This window comes from Protopterus annectens, chromosome 8.part1, assembly GCF_019279795.1.
Source record: "Protopterus annectens isolate FY-2018-M chromosome 8.part1, PAN1.0, whole genome shotgun sequence".
Taxonomy (NCBI): Eukaryota; Metazoa; Chordata; order Ceratodontiformes; family Protopteridae; genus Protopterus; species Protopterus annectens.
In genome coordinates, this window is record NC_056742.1 from 187,349,496 (window position 1) to 187,372,407 (window position 22,912).

The window sequence follows — 22,912 nt, forward strand, 5'->3', positions numbered from 1 at the left end:
TGTGCCCTTTTCTATTCCCACTCTGTTTTTGCATGTTCATTTCAATACGTTGGAAAGGAAAGTGTATATTTGGAGGTGGCTTGATAAATAAGCAAGCAGAGGTAAAGACGCTGCTTATTTGGTTGGATGTTAACTCAATAAGTGGTAAATGAAGTGAGTGTTGGGGTGCTGCTTCATAAGTAAAATAAGCGAGTGGAGGTAAGGACACTGCTTCTTTGGTTCGATGTATAATTCAATAAATGGTAAATGAAGAGAGTGGTGGGACGCTGCTTCATAAGTAAGTGAGTGGAGGTATGGATGATGCTTACTGGGTCAGGATGAGCAAGGGCACACTGTCCTGATTAACATTATATGAATGTTGATACTGGTAAATGAAGTGGTGAGACGCAGCTTCATAAGTAAGTAAGTAGAAGTATTGGCGCTGCTTACTGGGTCAGGATGAGCAAGGTCACGCTGTCCTGATTAACATTATATGGATGTTGATACTGGTAAATGAAGTGAGTGGTGGGATGCTGCTTCATAATAAGTGAGTGGAGGTATGGATGCAGCTTTCTGCGTCAGGATGAGCAAGGGCACACTGTCCTGATTAACATTATATGAATGTTGATACTGGTAAATGAAGTGGTGAGACGCGGCTTCATAAGTAAGTGAGTAGAAGTATTGACGCTGTTTACTGGGTCAGGATGAGCAAGGTCATGCTGTCCTGATTAACATTATATGGAGGTTAATACTGGTAAATGAAGTGACTGCAGGGTCGCTGCTTCATAAGTAAGCAAGTGGAGGTATGGACGCTGCTAAATGGGTCAAGATGAGCAAGGTCACACTGTCCTGATTAACATTACATGGATGTTGATGTTGGAATTCAAGCAGCTATACTATGTTGTAGTTTTAATTTAATAAATATTGGATAACAAAGTTATGTTTATGGAATTTTAATAAAGGTAGTCAAACGTCATTTGGTGTGATGTGTTTACTGAAGAGGACTGGGACAAAGTGTCTTCTGATAAGGGCCACATACACCAGGCTAAAATATCTGATGATCTGTATTAACCTGAACCACTGAATACAGAGCTCCTTTTATCATGTATAGACACATGCATATCAGTCTGTGATAAAGACCTCTTTAAGTTTCTAAACAGGAAATTAATTGCCTCAAAACCTTCAACAATCATGCTAGACTAGCACGTCTCTCCTTATGCTCAATAGCATATTGTCTTTTCCAAGGTGACTGCACACTGCTTTTTGAGCCCTGAAAAGAACTTGACCACTTATTTCTTCACAAAACCTATGACTCTACCAGCAACTGTACAAGGGACCCAAATCTATACTATCAAATAGACCAGTCTTGCTGGAGAGAGAAGCTCTTAATTTTTGCTTCCCCTACAACTGTGGAATAGGATACCATAGCAATTCAAATCAAGTACTACTTTGCTTACCTTTAAGGTTAGCCTGGATGATCGGATTGGTTTAATAGAAATTTACACAAGATGCATCATGTGTTGCCCTACTCGATTTTGGAGGAAGGCAGTATTAAATACTTGAAAAAGTGAAGAGTGTCTACTTAATGTTTTATATAGCTAGTTATCTTAAGATCCATTTTATTGATTATATGTTAGTATATTTCTGTCTAGTATATCTTTTATTTATTTATTTATTTATTTATTTCACATTTGTTAACCGGGTTAGTCCAACTGGGTAAGAAATTACCCATTTTCAGTGGAGGCCCGAGGGGAAAAGCCCCGAACAAGACATACAAATTCATACAAATAGAGACAAGTTAACAATATGAAGAGCTAAACAAACTTATGGATACAATGGATAAGAAAAATAAATGTAATCCAAGGAATAGTACATAGCTATATAATATGTCATGTGTTGCATGTTATGCTAGATTTTCATTAGATGCCTGTTTGATTACCTCAAACCTTCAGTACATAAATGAAATATTATAAAATACAGACCAAGAAAGTAATTGTTTCTTAAAACTAACGCCACCACAATACAAACAGGTTTCATTTCCCCTATTTAAAAAGTGTCATTACATGAAAATTGCCTCAACATTTCAACTCATTTATGTTTTATGTTATTTATTTATTCTTTGTTGACCACTTTAGTCCCATTAGACTAGTGACCTCTTTTCAGGGGAGACCTAAGGTAGCATTTATGCTTTTAGGGGAAATTTAGTCAGGGTGTCAGAGAACTTTCCCTATTCTTTTTACAGGGGTAATATGATATGAGAAAAGTAGAGAAAGAAAAATGTAAAATAACATATAATGATGCATTGGAAGATTAAAACTTAATGATAGTACCTTGGCAAAGAAAAAAATACATGAATTGTGATTTAAACAAAGATATCTTTATGAGGAAAAAGAGAAGTATTGAATTATGTATGCAGATTAGTAAAGGAAGATAGTAGTGGAATGAGAGAAATAAAACATATAAAAAGAGAAATATAAAGAACTAAAGAAAGGATAATGTATAGTGTACAATATGTACAAGAAATGTTTAAAGAAAAAAAAAAGGCAGTGAAAAAACATGGAAAGCAAAACGTTTAACAGAAATAGAGAAAAAGGAGTTGGAAAAGGAAATTTCTTTATATAAGCTAGATGAAGTACTAGGAAAAGTAAAGGTAGATTTGGCTGCAGAACCAGATGGAATAGGGTTTGAAATGTATAAAACTTTAATGGAATGGCAAAACATATTTTTAAAGATTTTGAATGAGTGCTTAAATGAAGGTTTATATATGAAGAATTATGAAGTGGAATACTTAAGTTCATATGGGAGAAGGAAGATAGAAGACAATTAAAAATGAAGACTGATAGTATTGAGTATTGATGAAAATAATACAAAAGTGATTTGAAACTAAAATAGAAAATATTATGGAATATAATATACACAGTATAATAGGGAAGAGTTGTCAACAATTATTAATGCTAGAGAAAGTATGGATTATGATATGAATAGAAAACAAGAACCAAAAATCATGATAGGAGGTCTCAATAAGGCATTTGATACACTTGGACATGAAATATTATGGGCAATAATCATGTGACAGTAATCATGTATTTTTAAGGACTTGTATATAAGGAGGTTGTGTGTGTCTGAAAATGTCTCCAGTTGCCGAAGGAAACAAAAGCACTAACTGAAGTGTGTTTTATTAAATATGTGTTTTTTCTCCAGTTTTGGTGACTTTTGTTTCTGAGGATTTAGTCCTTCTGCTGTGCTTTTTGGGATTATGGGCAATAATGAGATAATATAAGTGAGAAAGTTAGGAAAATATGTATGCCAGTGTACAGTACTAATAAAGTAAAAATACTTGTAAACAGGTGATTAAGTCAAGAGGTATATATGAAGAGTGGTATAAGACAGAGATGCCCAAATGAGTTGTATACTCTGCATTAGTTATGAATGTGATAGTATGTGAAATAAATTACAAAACAAAGGAGGTGAGGTATATGATACAAGAAGGGTTAAAAATTACTGTCCTGTTAACATATGCAGATGACGTTATAATAATTGCAAAAAACAAAATTGAGTAAAAGAAGTAATATTTGCACAAATTAGTGTCTAGAGGTGATAGGAATGGCTTTAAATAAAGAAAAAAGTAAAGGTTTAAGTGATGTAGTGAAGAGAGAGGGTATATATTTTAGAATTAATTAAATTTCTGTGCTAGTCATAACATTTGGAAATAAAGATGTAAGTAGAATTCAGTGGGGAAAAACAATAGAAGTAATAAAACAAACTTGTCATTTATGTAGAAAATATAAATTAGCATTCACCAAAAAGTCTTATTTGATAAATTTAGTACCGGTGTGAAAAATGCCATACATAGCAAAAGTATTTATGTTGCCAACAGTATTTGAAAAGGAATTATTGTAGATATGTTTTCATTAATATGGGGTTCTAGATTAATCCCACTAAAAAGAATAGTTCTGTATATAAATAAAAAGATGAAGATTTAAGGTTAATTAACTTAGTGGTATAAGCTGCTTCATTAAATTTGTACAAAGTGTTAAAGTGGATAAATGAAAAAGATGAGAGATTAGTAGTAAAGCTGTATTAATATATGATGATATATTTTGGACTATGGTGTAGAAGAGGAAAGCATGTAGAAATGAAGCAATACATGTTATCAAAAATATTTTTGTGAAAATAAAAATTGATGATATGGAAAAAGAAAGAAAATATAGTAAAAGAATGTAATGGTAAAACATTACTGTGTAAACAATGGGAAAATTTAACAAATGAAAAAACATAAAGCTATAAAAATAAGAAACAAATGGTTTAATAGGAAAGTAGAATGTCAAATGAAAAATTACCTGTAAAAGGAAATATGCCATGTACAAAGAAAAGTGGTAAAATATCTTATCATTGTCAAGAAGAAGAAATTACTGAATGTGTGTTTTTGAAATGTAAAAAAAAATATGGTGAAAACTATGCAAATATTTTTTTGGAGATATAAAAGAAGTGAATAAAATAAACATGGATATGATTAAATCTGGATATTATAAGAACAGAAATAAAGACTATATTAAAAGAATACATAAAAATATATTTGTCATAATGGTTACAAGCTATGAAAGAACAAATGAAATTATGATTAATGGGAAATACATTTTAGCAACAATACTAAGTAAAATCAGATGGTAGTTATGGAAAAAGGAGTGGGTGTCCAGTAGGGATGAAAATTTAGTATGACTGTAAGGAATATTATGAACATGTATACATATCTTTGCATATCTATATATTTGGACATTTGCAAAAATTTGAAAATATGCCGTATGTTGTAAATAATAACAGCCATATCTATACTCTACTATAAAAAAGCTCAAAGTAAATATAAGAAAGAAATATCACAACAGCTTCACCACACAGATCCTTCAACTTCAAACGTTTATTCTGGTACCTCCGCCTTTCGCCTTCTTGGAATAAATCACACAATAAAACTTGACCTCAGCCTTTACCAGAATAAACTTTTGAAGTTGAAGGATCTGTGTGGTGAAGCTGTTATTGTGGTGTTTCTTTCCCATATCTATACTCCACAAGATCTATAAACAACACTGCTACCATCATATCTAATATAATAAATGTCATTAATAACATAAGCTGGTCAAGTTTTACATCATCACTAATGTTAATAAGGCTATCATTTTCCTACTAGTATATGTAGCATCCAGAATCCATATTAACCATCTATACTCCAGCTACATAAAGCAATTTTCTTACTCAAACACTTTGCTAATCAAAACATTTCACCTTGAAAATAAAGAAACATACACAGTCAACCTCTGGCCATAGTGCTTGCTTATCTTTATGAAACAGCTAAGAAGTCAGTCAGAAAGGCAAAATCCATATGTCTTGACAACAAAGGTCAACACTTGCTAATCCACAAAAATTTTGAATGAAGTCAACAAACTAACTGGACATATAATAGCAAGCAACACTCATCACTCATTCATCCCAATGTGATTTTGCATCAGAGTTCACAACACTACCTCAACTAAATCAGGCAGATGAGGCATCAGTTTCATGGCACCCCATGTTGCACTGCCCTGTCAGAAGGTACAGAAATTCCTCACAGTGAACCCAACCCCGAAGTTGATCAACCAGTGTGTCCAGCAAAACAAAGTTTCACAGGGTGAACAGAGAAGCAACTCTCCTCCAGCAGGTACAGTTCCTCAGACTGGTAATGGAAATGGTACACAGAACACTGGAAATAATGGACCTCCTAACAATCATTCCCAACAAGAGAACTCTTACTCTGATCTTACAAGAGTAAATGGCCGTGGTCCACTAAATCGTGTTAAACCAGGGCCAAATGTTACAAACCCCTCACAGCAGTCTGTGGCAACAATTAACAATGGCAGGGATCCACGACGAGTATCCAGAAGATGACCTTCACCCTTGACCACCTTTATGAAACTACAAGCCTACTTGAATATAATTGCACTTTTAATTTATAACAGACTGAAAGTTGACTGAAAGCATTTTTTATGTGGGTATTTTCTTGCAGCTGGGTGGTTGCAATTGCATTTGTTCAGTTCTTTCATTTGACAGCTCAGTTTTCTCATAGCAGAGTTGCTACTGCAGGAGTCCAGTTAAGCGGTTGATCAGAGATAATAAAGAAAAAAGGAAACTAAAAAAAAAGGGTTGGGAGGGGGCCTAATGGTTAAGGTGTTTGCCTTATAAACACAAGGTGCAGGGTTTGAGTCTCACAAGGGATAATTGACTAAGCTTAAAATGGCTCACAAGGGCAGTTAGCTTAGTACTAATCTAATCTATGAACCTATGAACTTCTTTGTGTGTGTGTGTATATGCCCCCACATACTACACCTGCTGGCTGTAAGTGTTCAGGCTCAAATCCTGTACCTTTGCTTCAGGGTAAGAACAGCCTAAAGTCCCTAACCACCACCATTTCTGAACTTTGTTCAGATTTGCTTTTCTAATGGTTGTGAGCTATGGTGAGAACTGAAATTGTATTTCTCGCATTATTGTTTTTGATGTTTGTCCAGGTTTTTTGTGCTAATGTGTGAAGTGAGAACTGAATTTGTATTCCCTCATTATTGACTTTGTTTGTCCAGGTTTTTTGTGCTATGAGGTTGAGAGCTATCTAAATGATGGCCATTAAGTTTGTCTTCCTATTTTTCAAACTGCTGATTTAGCATTGTGGTATGTTGCACTGACTATGGTGTATATGGTTCTGGGTTCAAGACATGCATGGTGATAAACACAGCGTTTTATTCTAGCAACTTTTCAAAACTATACAAGCAATGTTTAAAATGTGTCCCTGTTTTTGGTGCTTTTGCCCCCCCCCCCCCTCAATAAATGTTGACTTTTTCCAGATTTCTGAGTGTCAACATTTTACAAGGAGCTGAGAGCTGCAGGGGAACTTAAGTTTAGTGCTGCTGATGCAGAATTGGATTATACTGTTAATAGCACAACAGGTAGTGTACTTGCTTTTGATGCAGAAAGCTGTAGGTTCTTCTCCCACAGTAGGTAGATGCATTACTGAAACTGTACTGTGTTGTAAAGGGGGTAGATGCTGTAGTCTGTTTTGGCAAAGGTATCTAGTAGTAACTATGAACCTGTTATCAGTTTACCATCCATTCCCTATTGCAATATTACTAGTGTATCATTGTTTTTAATGCAACATAGGCAATTTATTCCTAAAGGGCAACAGGCACATTATTTGTCGATGAAACCATGAAATATAAAGTTGTTAGCAGCAGCCCCTTCATTAGTTACAGATTTCTCTAATGTGGAATTATGTAGATGGCTTTTACTAGTTCAGAGATTGTGCATATTTACTGATACTGGTGGACTGTAGAAGTTTGAGTAGACTTTTATGATGGAAGGTGTATCAAAGAGCACGTGTATGTTTCATGTGCAAGGGGCCTACGATTTGAAAACAGCCCAAAGTTAATCTTTATCTGCCACTGGCAAAATGTATTTTTTTGGAATGTGGATTTCAATGCCGTTTCAATGAATGTGAGTTTCAAGGGCAGAGAAGTTTTAATGCTAAGTCTAGTTTCATTGTGAGATTGCATTGCTTTGTTTAGCAGATATTTATTGGTGTTCGTGCTGTAAAATGCAAAATAAAACCTTTTCTGGCAAATCATTTAGGAATGAAGTCACTAAATAATGACCGACGTTAAGTTTCAGACGTCATAATCTTCAGAAAAATGCATGCTAAAGCAAGACCTGATATTCTAGCAACTGTCTTAAGTTTATACAAGGTCAATTTTTTGTACTTTGTATGTTCCCCCAATATATTTGGCCTTCTCCAGATTTCCTGCATTAAGAGGTTGAGAGGTATGTATCGCTTTATAGAATTAGGAATATCCAAACCTCACAACTGTCCCCAATTGTGGCTCAAAATGTTGCTCTCCCCTTAATAATTTCTCCGCAAAATAGCAATTTTGGAAGAAAATGTGGGGGGTTTACTTTACTTTTATAAATAACTGTAATGAGCAGAGTTATACATTACTTTTATTTCAGAAATGCATGTAGATTCTTTAATTTTGTCAGCTGCTCTAAGTTAACTGTGTTCATATTAAAATGGTGTCCCTTCTTTGACAGGTTCCCAGCTGTATTGTCTGGCAATTTTATATTTTTGCATCACATTTTTGGTCCGTTTTTCATAAAATTGCGGTTTTCTGACAAATTAGTGGCAAATTGTTAAAGACTGAAGTTAGAAAATAATGGCAGACATTTGAGTTTCAGATTTCATACCTTTCAGAAAATTCATACTAATGCAAAATCTACTATTCTATTATCTTTTCTAAGTTTATAAGAGCAATATTTAAAAAAAAAAGTCCTTATTTTTGGGCCTTTGCCTCAGGTTTATTTATGAGTTTGCTGCTGTAAGAGGTTGAGAGGTGTGTGTGTGTGTGTGGTAGGTAGCATACCTTTCAACTGTCCAAATTTTGCAGAATGTCCAGATTTTTGCCCCATATTTTTTGTCTTCCTCAAATTTTGTGATTTTCTAGAAAATCATTGAAGGCTGAAGTTGCTAAATAATGACAGACATTTGAGTTTCAGACTTCATGTCCTTTAGAAACATTCATACTAGCACAAATCCTGTTATTCTAGCAACTTTCTCATACTAGCACAAATCCTGTTATTCTAGCAACTTTCTAAGTTCACGAGAGCATTATTTAATATCTGTCCCTGTTTATTTTAGGCTTTGTCCATATTTCTTGCACTAAGAGGTGGGTAGGGGTGTGTGTGTGAATGAAACATCCTAGTTAGTGGTAGCAGGTGGTTAGTAATTTAGTCAAGCTCAAAACCTGTACCTTAGTTACAGAAAACAAAAGCATAAATTCTCTACCCCAACTACCATGCTGCATTTTTCAAAAAACTGACATTTCAGGTTAATTTTCAATTCAAGGAACCGAGTTTCAGTGAATATATTACTGAAGAGGCATTACAGCGAATGCCTCTTCATCGACACTAAAAGAGCGAACCGTGAATTATGTGAATGGCCGTAGCTTGGCTGGGGAGGGGGGTAGCGGTTTGAGAGCTGTGAGTACAAATTTGAAAATCCTAGCTACACCCCTGTTTTTAAGGACTTGTATATAAGGAGGTTTTGTGTGTCTAAAAATGTCTCCAGTTGCCGAAGGAAACAAAAGCACTAACTGAAGTGTGTTTTATTAAATATGTGTTTTTTCTCCAGTTTTGGTGACTTTTGTTTCTGAGGATTTAGTCCTTCTGCTGTGCTTTTTGGGATTATGGGCAATAATGAGATAATATAAGTGAGAAAGTTAGGAAAATATGTATGCCAGTGTACAGTACTAATAAAGTAAAAATACTTGTAAACAGGTGATTAAGTCAAGAGGTATATATGAAGAGTGGTATAAGACAGAGATGCCCAAATGAGTTGTATACTCTGCATTAGTTATGAATGTGATAGTATGTGAAATAAATTACAAAACAAAGGAGGTGAGGTATATGATACAAGAAGGGTTAAAAATTATTGTCCTGTTAACATATGCAGATGACGTTTTAATAATTGCAAAAAACAAAATTGAGTAAAAGAAGTAATATTTGCACAAATTAGTGTCTAGAGGTGATAGGAATGGCTTTAAATAAAGAAAAAAGTAAAGGTTTAAGTGATGTAGTGAAGAGAGAGGGTATATATTTTAGAATTAATTAAATTTCTGTGCTAGTCATAACATTTGGAAATAAAGATGTAAGTAGAATTCAGTGGGGAAAAAACAATAGAAGTAATAAAACAAACTTGTCATTTATGTAGAAAATATAAATTAGCATTCACCAAAAAGTCTTATTTGATAAATTTAGTACCGGTGTGAAAAATGCCATACATAGCAAAAGTATTTATGTTGCCAACAGTATTTGAAAAGGAATTATTGTAGATATGTTTTCATTAATATGGGGTTCTAGATTAATCCCACTAAAAAGAATAGTTCTGTATATAAATAAAAAGATGAAGATTTAAGGTTAATTAACTTAGTGGTATAAGCTGCTTCATTAAATTTGTACAAAGTGTTAAAGTGGATAAATGAAAAAGATGAGAGATTAGTAGTAAAGCTGTATTAATATATGATGATATATTTTGGACTATGGTGTAGAAGAGGAAAAGCATGTAGAAATGAAGCAATACATGTTATCAAAAATATTTTTTGTGAAAAATAAAAATTGATGATATGGAAAAAGAAAGAAAATATAGTAAAATAATGTAATGGTAAAACATTACTGTGTAAACAATGGGAAAATTTAACAAATGAAAAAACATAAAGCTATAAAAATAAGAAACAAATGGTTTAATAGGAAAGTAGAATGTCAAATGAAAAATTACCTGTAAAAGGAAATATGCCATGTACAAAGAAAAGTGGCAAAATATCTTATCATTGTCAAGAAGAAGAAATTACTGAATGTGTGTTTTTGAAATGTAAAAAAAAATATGGTGAAAACTATGCAAATTTTTTTTTGGAGATATAAAAGAAGTGAATAAAATAAACATGGATATGATTAAATCTGGATATTATAAGAACAGAACTAAAGACTATATTAAAAGAATACATAAAAATATATTTGTCATAATGGTTACAAGCTATGAAAGAACAAATGAAATTATGTTTAATGGGAAATACATTTTAGCAACAATACTAAGTAAAATCAGATGGTAGTTATGGAAAAAGGAGTGGGTGTCCAGTAGGGATGAAAATTTAGTATGACTGAAAGGAATATTATGAACATGTATACATATCTTTGCATATCTATATATTTGTACATTTGCAAAAATTTGAAAATATGCCGTATGTTGTAAATAATAACAGCCATATCTATACTCTACTATAAAAAAGCTCAAAGTAAATATAAGAAAGAAATATCACAACAGCTTCACCACACAGATCCTTCAACTTCAAACGTTTATTCTGGTACCTCTGCCTTTCGCCTTCTTGGAATAAATCACACAATAAAACTTGACCTCAGCCTTTACCAGAATAAACTTTTGAAGTTGAAGGATCTGTGTGGTGAAGCTGTTATTGTGGTGTTTCTTTCCCATATCTATACTCCACAAGATCTATAAACAACACTGCTACCATCATATCTAATATAATAAATGTCATTAATAACATAAGCTGGTCAAGTTTTACATCATCACTAATGTTAATAAGGCTATCATTTTCCTACTAGTATATGTAGCATCCAGAATCCATATTAACCATCTATACTCCAGCTACATAAAGCAATTTTCTTACTCAAACACTTTGCTAATCAAAACATTTCACCTTGAAAATAAAGAAACATACACAGTCAACCTCTGGCCATAGTGCTTGCTTATCTTTATGAAACAGCTAAGAAGTCAGTCAGAAAGGCAAAATCCATATGTCTTGACAACAAAGGTCAACACTTGCTAATCCACAAAAATTCTTGAATGAAGTCAACAAACTAACTGGACATATAATAGCAAGCAACACTCATCACTCATTCATCCCAATGTGATTTTGCATCAGAGTTCACAACACTACCTCAACTAAATCAGGCAGATGAGGCATCAGTTTCATGGCACCCCCATGTTGCACTGCCCTGTCACCAATCTGCTTGTTTTGAGAAAAAAACCCATAGCCTTCTGTACAAAAGGCAAGTGTGCTAACAATTGAGCCACTGGCCCTATATGAGCCACTCGTATGAAGCTGTACAATGATACTACATCATTAGTGAGCAAGGAATATTTTGGTTGCCAATGAACATCATTTATTACACTTAAGAAATGCCAACTGTCTGTTAAAAAGAATTAACATTTTTCAATTAAATTCTAAAAATTTTATCCAGACACATACTGATAAGATTAGTTTTAGAGCCACTAGAAATATAGTTGATATTAAAGTTAGATCTCATTTATTTTTTATTTAGTTTTGCAAGATGAAAAATAGTACCTTACTACTTTGTTTACTTATTTATTTATTTAAAGAATTAATTAATTAATGTATTTAATAATTGTTTTTGTTGACCAGGGTAGTCTGATTGGGATGTGGTGGCCCCTTTTCAGTGGAAGCCTCAGAAGAAAAGCTCCAGTTACAAAATAGGCCAATTTGTACATCAGAGAAAAATATAAAGGTTAAAGAAACAATATGGACATAAATAACTGAAAGGCTACTATACAACAGAAAAAAAACTGCAATAAGTAAAATATACTGCCATTACCTACCAGTACATGGCTAATTGTCATAATTATTAAGGCTTAAAATGTCAATTTACAATTTTACATTTATGGGTTGGAGAAATGAGAGAGAAGATGTAGGATATATGAGTAGAAAGCAGAGAGCAGATGAGGATATGTGAGCAGAGTGTGTGTACTTGTTAGCTGATATAGAGGAAATGAAAGCTGTAACAAATCCGCGGCTGATATAGAAGGAGTAAGACTGGGTGTATAGGTGGCGGGTTCAAATTGGTCTATCATGATGTGGATGGGAGGAGAAATGGGGTAGGGGTTATACTGAAGGAACAGTATGCCAAGAGTGTTTTGGAGGTAAAAAGAGTGTCAGATAGAGTGAGGTTTATGAAGCTGGAAATTGATGGTGTAATGATGAATGTTGTTAGTGCATACGCTCCGCAAGTTGGGTGTGCAATGGATGAGAAAGAAAAATTTTGGAGTGAGTTGGATGAAGTGGTGGTGAGTATAGCCAAGGGTGAGAGACTGGTGATTGGAGCGGACTTCAATGGGCATGTTAGTGAAGGGAACAGAGGGGATGAGGAAGTGATGGACAGGTATGGTGTTAAGGAGAGGAATGCAGAAGGTCAGATGGTAGTGGATTTTGCAAAAAGGATGGACATGACTGTGGTGAATACATATTTTAAGAAGAGGGAGGAACATAGGGTGACGTACAAGAGTGGAGGAAGTTGTACACAGGTGGATTATATCCTATGCAGGAGGGCCAATCTGAATGAGATTGGAGACTGTGAAGTGGTGACAGGGGAAAGTGTAGTTAGGCAGCATAGAATGGTGGTCTGTAGGATGACGTTGGTGATCAAGAAGAGGAGGACAAGTGTGACAGCAGTGCCGAGGATCAAATAGTGGAAGTTGAGAAAGGGTGATTATGAGGTGGAATTCAGGGTAGAGTTAAAACAGGCACTGGAGGGCAGTGAAGAGTTACTGAATGGCTGGGTAACTACAGCAGATATGGTAAGGGAGACAGCTAGAAAGGTGCTTGGTGTAACATCTGGACAGAGGAAGGAGGACAAGAAGACCTGGTGGTGGAATGAGAAAGTACAGGAGAGTATAAAGAGGAAGAGGCTGGCGAAGAAGAAGTGGGATTGTCAGACAGATGAAGAAAGTAGACAGGAGTATAAGGAGATGATGAGCATGGCAAAGAGAGAGGTGGTGAAGGCTAAGGATAAGGCATATGGAGAGTTGTATGAAAGGTTAGACTCTAAAGAGGGAGAAAAGGACCTGTACTGATTGGCTAGACAGAGGGACCGAGCTGGAAAAGATGTGCAGCAGGTAAGGGTGATAAAGGATAGTGGAAGAAACATACTCACAAGCAAGGAGAGTGTGTTGAGTAGATGGAAAGAGTACTTTAAGTGGCTGATGAATGAAGAGAATGAGAGAGACAGAAGGTTAGATGATGTGGGTATAGTAAATCAGGACGTGAAACAGATTAGCAAGGAGGAAGTAAGGACAGCTATGAAGAGGATGAAAAATGGAAAGGCTGTTGGTCCAGATGACATACCAGTAGAAACATGGAAGTGCTTAGAAGAAATGGCAGTGGAGGTTTTAACCAGATTGTTTAATGAAATCATGGAAAATCAGAGGATGCCTGGCCTGAGGAGTAGGGAAAAAGTTTTTTCGTACTTATTTTTAAGAATAAGGGTGATGTGCAGAGCTGTAGTAACTGCAGAGGGATAAAACTGATCAGTCACAGCTTGAAGTTATGGGAAAGTGTAGTGGAAGCTAGGTTAAGGAAGGAGGTGATGATTAATGATCAGCAGTATGGTTTCTGGACAGGAAAGAGCATTACAGATGTGATGTTTGCTCTGAGAGTGTTGATAGAGAACTATAGAGAAGGTTAGTAAAAGTTGCATTGTGTCTTTGTGGACTTGGAGAAAGCATATGATTGGGTTCCTAGAGAGAAGTTGTGGTATTGTATGAGGAAGTCAGGAGTGGCAGAGAAATATGTAAGCGTGGTACAGGATATGTGCAAGGGTAGTGTGACAGTGGTGAAGTCTGCAGTGGGAGTGACAGATGTGTTTAAGGTGGAGGTGGGACTACATCAAGGATCAGCTCTGAGCCCTTTCTTATTTGCAATGGTGATGGACAGGTTGACAGACGAGATCAGACAGGAAGCCCCATGGACTATGATGTTTGCAGATGACATTGTGATTTGTAGTGAGAGTAGGGACCAGGTTGAGGAGACCTTGGAGAGGTGGAGATATGCTCTAGAGAGGAGAGGAATGAATGTCAGCAGGAGTAAGACAGAATGTATGCATGTGAATGAGAGGGAGGATAGATGAATGGTGAGGATGCAGGTAGTAGAGTTGCCGAAAGTGGATGAGTTCAAGTACTTGGGATCAACAGTTCAGAGTAATGGAGAGTGTGGAAGAGAGGTGAAGAAAAGAGTACAGGCATGGTGGAATGGGTGGAGAAGAGTGTCAGGAGGGATTTCTGATAGATGGGTACCAGTAAGAGTGAATGGGAAGGTCTACAAGAGGGTAGTGAGACCAGCTATGTTGTATGGGTTGGAGATGGTGGCATTGACAACAAGGCAGGAGTCAGAGATGGAATTGTTAGAGTTAAAGATGTTAAAATTTGCACTGGGTGTGACATGGATGGACAGGATTAGGAATCAGTATGTATGTTAAAAGGTCAGCTCAGGTTGGACAGTTTGGAGACAAAGTCAGAGAGGTGAGATTGCGTTGGTCTGGGCATGTGCTGATGAGGGATGCTGGATATATTGGGAAAAGGATGCTAATGATGGAGCTGCCAGGTAAAGGGAAAAGAGGAAGGCCTAAGATAAGGTTTATGTATGTGGTGAGAGAGGACATGCAGGTGGTTGGTGTGACAGAGCAAGATGCACAGGACAGGAAGAAATGAAAACAGATGATCCGCTGTGATGACCCCCTAATGGGAAGAGCTGAAAGAGAAGAAGAAGATATAGAAGATGATGAGAATGAGTTAGAATTTTGCTGGAGGAAAACAAAATCAGTGGGTAAGTTCAGGCAGTAGAAATAGTAGTAAGACCAAAGGGAAAGAAGACAGAATTTGCTTTGTTGTTTATATGGGTAAAGTAACTCTGTAAGGGCCAATGCAGTGTACCCTGAGAATGTACAACAGTAAAGCCAAGTGCTTTCAAATTGTTGTTTTATCAAGTTTTTGAATCTGGATAGGTTGTTTCCTTGTTTCATAATGGTAGGGATAGAATTCCAGGTTTTGGAGATGTAGTTTAAGTTCAGTACTTTAGGAAATTCCTCTGTAAAATATACCTACAACTTAAAATTGATATCATCTGAAATGTATCCCACTCAGTAATTGTAAAGCTATTTGTTGGTAAACAAGATTAATTTGCCTTTTATCAACCACGCAATGATTTTTACTGTCTGCTAGCATCCTATTTATTTTTCACTGTAATTGGCAGTATTTTCGATGAGTTCTTCCACAAACAATTTATGTTCTGCTGCTAATCTTTGCCCTTTATTCAAAAATTATGAAAATATTGTTTATTGGCAATTATTAGAATATATTACAAAACAGTATTCTCATTGACAGACAGCAAGCCTTTTGTCCAACTTATAGTACCTTTACATCCATCTATACTCTTGATTGATTATATTTACTAAAATATGGAGCAAGGTAAACTTACAGGTGCTATATTTTTAGATCTAAAAATGTCATTTTACATTGTTTTTCTCTCCTTCCTACTCAGAAAACTAGCTGACATCAGACTTTACTTGGAAGTCACATTGTGGTTTCTGAGCTCTTGTGGTAGTCACTATCAGATGAATCTGTTCTGGTGTTATGTCTGCTGTAGTGACAACAATCAAATAAGTACCACAAGTGTTTATCTTTGGTCCACTTGTATTCTCATGTTTTATAGTTGATCCTGCCATGGTATACCCCTTTGCAATTGTACCCTTTATGCATATGGCATTGACATTAGAAAGACTAGAAAAAATCAAAGCATTCTGAGAATAAGCAATATTAGGACTATAAAGCTCCAGAGTACAAATTAACAGACAACACACAGCATACTGCTATTATTTTGAAATAGAATGTTTGGCATTAAAGTAATAACTTCTCTGCTGTAAACTTGCACTGGTAACAGACTGTTTACACTGTTGTGGTTGAATGGACAACAGAATGGGAACACAAACCTAGGAGATGGTGATTTTCCTTGCAGGCTCTTAACTTTGTTGTGAAACAGACCATTGGCACACCACAATGAGAAGGGCATGTTTAGGACTCACAGCTCATGTACTCAGTCTAAAACCACAGGTATCAAGCTTAACTTTAACACACTGTGGTTGTTCTCACCAAAAGGGTACCTTAAAATGATGTAAAATAATATAAATAATATTAAGAAAATGTAAATACAACTTCAAAAATGATGTATATTTTGAGTGTAAAAGCTATAACTGAAATTGTTGCTTTAAATAGCCAGGTACCATTTTCTATTAGACAGAGAGTCTTCCATGGTAACTTTACTAGAACCAATTATGCAACCAAGTGAGGATTGTGGGTCTGGACAACCAGTTTTGCTTACCGTGTTGCAGTAAAAAAGATTGCTGTGTATTACACTTCAGGAAACCTGTATGTCTCACTGCAGATGAATCCAGGGAGAAGTGATCTATTTGGACATGTCCATATACAGTGGAAATTAATTGCTACCTAGAAGGGAATTAAGAGACTTTATGTGAGAGAGTGCGTATTTTGTGGTCTCTGAATCTTTGGAAGAAAGAAGATATTTGTATGCTTTTATTTTGTTTTGCCATCACCAGAAGCTATACCTTTAGGTGCACTTGCTTGAATGGCAAGGATATGTACTATTGATGCTTCTTTGATTGGCAGTAACAGTTTGTAAAGACTGATACATTACTATATCATTGCATATGTTTATGTATGTTTATGTATACATAGAGACAGATAGACAGATAAAGATAGGTAGACAGATACAGATAGATTGCTACATATAGAGAGAGAGATATCATTTTGAAAAAGGGCAAATAACAAGTAAAGAATGCAGTACCATTTCCTGACTCAGGACTATTATGTGCAGCTCTGTGAATGTGAAGTCAAAACAGGAAGAAGTTTATGTCCCAGACAGTGGGTAAGTGTATAACAGCAATCTGAAATGCCTATAGTTTCCTCGGAAATGAACATTAGGAGATTGAATCAATACCAGTAATGGTAAGTGCTGTGTATAGTACTTCATTACAGGGATTTAGTAATTCTTTTTTGCATACACTTTAACCTAATGTGCTCTGCTTTGTCACTTAAGAGTTTAGTTCTGCTGTGCTTTTTAATTGTCATTTAGTCATATCTTTGTTTTCTTCTGTGGACAGAAAACAGTTATTTTCTGCCTCTGTGAAGTTCAATGCAGTACCTGATGTAGGAAGACAATAGAAAACAGCTGTGTTTGCTGTTTCTCTCATGGTAAATTAATGACAGTATTCTGTACTCCTTACAGAAAACTTTATTAAAGGATTCTAAGAATGTTTAGTTATTACCTGCAAGCTATAGTGTCAGAAACTTAAAGTTTTCTAGCCGAAGTGTAAGAGCTACAAAATGATATGCCTCTATCATCACTACAGTTTACAGGCTGCACGATTACACGATCAGTATTTGTCATAATACGCATTATAGAGGCTGTGATGTAGCTTTCCTCATAAAGTATATCTTCTTTTTGGAAAAGATTAAGATCATGCATTTATGATTATGACTCTTGCCTCCAATTCATATTTATATCCTTTTTCATTAGTATTTTTATAAGCGTTTATTGTTCATACTTTAATAGTCTGCCATGTATCAGCAAGTCAAGTACTTAATAGTGTTTCCATTAATATTTTTCAGTTTGTTTCAGTTGGCTATCTTCATTTTCCAATCCAAGGCTTTCTGTTCCCATTTATGAATCATATCTTACTGTTTTTCTGTTTTTCTATCATCTCATCTATGCTCATGCCATTTGACTTTATTCATTTATTTATTTCATTGTTATCCATATCAGTGGGCTGGTCTAAGCAGCTTTTTCAACCATAACTCAGGTTCAGGCAAAGGCAAGCATGTCTTATAAAACTGCCATTATAACTGAATGCATGCAAATTGATGCAGTTTTGAGTAATATAGCAACATTTTAAAAAGTAAAAATGCTGTATACATGCAAATTGAAGATTGTGTGCATTTAATAAACCAATTCAAAGTGACTCTAAAACTTAGAAAAAGCAATCCCTTTTATTGATACATGCATAAAGCAATATGTAACTAGACTGAAAGTCTTCAATATTTTAAGATGTGACAGTGATAATGATTAGAATGTAAAAACATGAATATTGCAAACTGCACATTTATAAAGGATTTGAAGTAAGAACTTTGGATGGAGAAAATAATGCATTCAGATTAGAATGCAAATGAGATGCACTCAGGTGGAAATGGGATGATTTACAAGGAATACTTTAGTGTAGGCTTGAAAAGAAGGGCATTACATTTGAATGTGTAAATACTGAGATACAAAAAGAAAAAGATCACAGTGCTGTCTGTGAACCAGTAGAAAATATTGATAGGCAGGAAAAATGAATAAACAATGAACAGTATTTACCCATCTGACAAGAAAATGTGTGACTGTATTTAATGATGCACTGGCTACTTTTTCTAAGTCCAGGATTAATATTTTACTTACCTGCGTTGGGATTTTAGACTACTATTTTCATTAGTAGTGCTCATACTCCTGACATTTATGACTACTGTCTTCATTGTTCATACTGTGTCAATTCCTTGCTTTGTCTTTTTGTTTCTCATAATAACTTCCCTTCCCTGCTCTGGGTTTTGCCTTTTCAATGCTTTTTCCTTTTCCTTTTGTCTCACATTCCCTTCCCTGCACCCTCCTCTGTCCTCCTGTGACTCATATATGACCTTCCCCGCTCTGTACTTGGCATCATCCCTACTTTGTCCTTCTCTCTCATACTAACTTCCCTGCTCCCTACCTTGACTTTTTGTTTCCTTCCTACCTTCCTTCCTCTGTATTCTGCCTTCTCCCTCTTCTGTGCATCTGTCTTTCACACTGTATTCCTGCTTTGTACTTTGCCTCCTCCCTACTTTGTTCCCTGTCTCTCTACCTTACTTGATCTTGTTGTCTCTTTCGTGGCTTTCCCAGCTCTTTCTTCTGCCACCTCTCTACTTTAGTCTCCTGCTGTATGCCCTTCTCTTATTGTAACTGCATAATGTAGTTCTAATTTTTCCTGTCATTTCACTTTGATGCTGTTTTCCCCTCACAAAATATCTGCTCCATATTTTTGTTGTATGAAAACAAGTAGCCAAAACACTCCAGTCATGTACTCAGGATTGACTTCTGCTCCCATGGTAGAGCTAAACCTTCATGGCAACAATAAGCATTTAAACTCCTAAAATGAAGTGCTTAAGGTAGCATTTCAGCTCCTTGGAGTTACTATTGTGTAGCAGTTATTTTTCAATATCAACTGTGCCTTTATGGGGTACTACTCCTTAGTCCATTGACAAAATGTGTTTTTTTCAGTTCAGTAGAAAGTAACTTGCAACCCACCACCTCATGAAATGTCTTCCTTATTGTTTCTTAAAATGCTGCTTTTCTTATTAAACCCAATTTTTATGTGCCCTGAATGACCACCAAGCATTGCAGGAATAAATCACATCCATCCATCCACAGCAACCTTTTCCCCATTTTTGTACATGGGGTCAGGGTGTCATTTTAACAATGCCAATCATCTAGAGCCTGTGTTCACAGTAACAGGTGGCTAGCCCTGCTACATCTGTTCTTCTATATCACACACACACACACACACACACACACACACACACACACACACACACACACACACACACACACACACACACAAAGATTTTCTCATACTTATGTTCAATTTAGTGTGTTCAGTCTGCCTACTGTATGTCTTTGGAATGTAGGAGGAAACTGGAAAAACTTCATGCAAACACAAGGAGAACATGCAGACTCCATATGGAAGCCACTGCAGCTGAGAAATGAACTAGAGAACCTCTAGCTGTGAGGCGGCAACACTACCTGCTGTGCTACTGTGCTGCAATAAGCAGTAAGTCACTTGATATATTGATTTTCCCATTAGACAGATACATTGGCTGCACTACTGAACTTCAGTCTGTCTTTCTTACAAAGCACACAGACACAGACATGCTGAACAGTCTGTGCTCATTTAATAACAAGTTTTAATACTAAACACACAACTATTGTGATATGTCTCCCTTGTAGTCTTGGGTGACCTGAAATTCTGGATTAGTTGATAAATGTCTGACTCATTAATTGCTATATTTTATCTCATCCCCTTTTGTTAAAAACATTACATTGTATTTTTTCCCTTTTTTTATAAAACAGCTTACTGGTTGTTTCATTTTAGCTATCATTCAGTAGAACTTGGATTTCCAATAACCTGTAGTCTCATGCTACCCAGCCAGACTGATTGCTGCTTCAGCTAATTGGTGTCTTTCTACCTTCTCTTTCCATCCCAGTCCCTGGCCACTCACATTAGATGGCTATGCATGTTCTTCACAGTCCACTATCAGTAGTTAATCTAACTACACCCTAATCTCCTCAGCCACATTATTATTTACCCATTATGTTACCCTTTTGAAAGTTTAAAAATCAACTCTATCATCCTAATCACTTCAAACATAGAACATGCTATCTGTAATTTCCATCTATAAAACAATATCCCTCACAGTAAAAAGTCCTGCTGCCCACCAGATCACAGAAGCAACAGACAATCTTCCTTGTTCTTCAACTTAACAGAAACAATATGAAACCTCCACTAGCCCAGACAAGTACTACCCCAAAATGATATATTACTCTCTTCTGTAGTTGTTACCTTATGTTCACTATGCATCTATGTGATAACTTCTTGTTATCAATCCACACAGCAGATATGCCTGGCACAAGTTAAAATTACTCATCGATTGCCATAAAATCAACAATGCAGCCCTCTCCATTACAGCTCCCCTTCTTGTCATTCACAACAGTTAAACGAAATCTATGTCTAACTTTACTCCTACCTCAAAAAAAATGCCACAGCTTCCCTCAAACAATACCATAAATGAGATACTGAAATAATGCATTAATAGTAAACTTGGGACCCTAATGAGAACATTCAAGCAACAACCTCACTCCTCTAATTCCCTTACTTCTCACCATACACAAATCCACAGAGGGGCAATTAAACTACAGAATTATCCAACTATACTTAGAAGAATACTGCTCTAAATTACACAAAATGATGAAGATGTGTGTGCTGTTTCTGAAACATAACTAAAATCATTCATATATATCATACCTGAACATTTTCCTACCCAAAGTGCAATCTGCCATGATTGTGTGGGTACTAGATTAGGTGAGACTTTATGATACTAGTCAAAAGCACCTTAGGTTACAAAATCATAACCATCTCATCTCCCACTGGTGAGTATGAATCAAACTGGCTATTACTGACCTAGCCATTCCCTAAAATATTGTACTGTTTATAGGCTCATCCGATCCTTGCATATTAGCTTCAGCAATGTGATCCTAACAATAGTTAATAACACTCTAAATTAGAAACAGCTCCTGATCTTAGGAAATTTAAAATCAGCTTCCTAGGATGCAACAAAACTGACTTCCATATTCTCCTGCCAGATTTAAATGATTACCAGCTAATCAGGGATTTTACAAGACCCAGTCCTGACAGTATTAATGATTAACTAATAGCCAGCCTCATTAGAAACTGACCATCAGAAAAAGAAGACATAGTTATCCAACAACCGAACATTAGTGAACACTGCACCCTATCATTTACATATTCCTTACTAAAATAAATGAAGCCACTATCTATATTCCACAACATATAAAAATGGAACTGCTACTGTCATACCTAATATAACAAATGTCATTAATAACATAAGTTAGAAATTTTATAGTATCACTAATGTTAATGAGACTACCATTTTCCTACTAGCATATGCAGCATCCAGAATCAATACTGTCCACCTAAATCCCATCTACATAAAGCAGTTTAATTACTCAAACACTTTGCAAGTCAATAATTTCCACCTGGAAAACACAGAAACATGCACAGTCAACCTCTGATCACAGCACTTGCTTATCTTTATGAAAACAGCTAAAAAGTCAGTCAGAAAGGCAAAATCCACATGCCTTGAGAACAAACAAAGGGAAACACTTGCTAACCCACAAAAATTCTTGAATGAAGTCAACAAACTAACTGGACATGTAATAGCAAGCAGCACTCTTCATTCCTTCATCACAATGTAGCTTTACATCAGAATTCCCCAAAACTCCATCAAGAACCCAGACCATCAACTCCTTTTATCCCTTACCCATTGAATCACACTCCTCTCCCTTCTGTCTAAAGAAACTAACTGAAACAGACATAAGAAAACTTATATCCTCACTACCAGCCCACAGACCAATACGATCTAACACTCTCTTCCCCTGACTTGCTTACCAAGCATCTATATCATTTATTCAGTGTCTCAAAATCACAACAACTATCCCAATTACCTTGAATACAGTCAAAGTCATTACAATACCTAAATCAAGTGAACATTTCTCAACAGCAGATTTTCAATGAATATCCCTCTTTCTCCACCTTGGCAATCTACTGGAAAATAATCTACAAGCTAATTCCTAGCTATCTCTACCAATATAACATATCATCTTCCCTGTAACATGGCTTCTTAAAATAA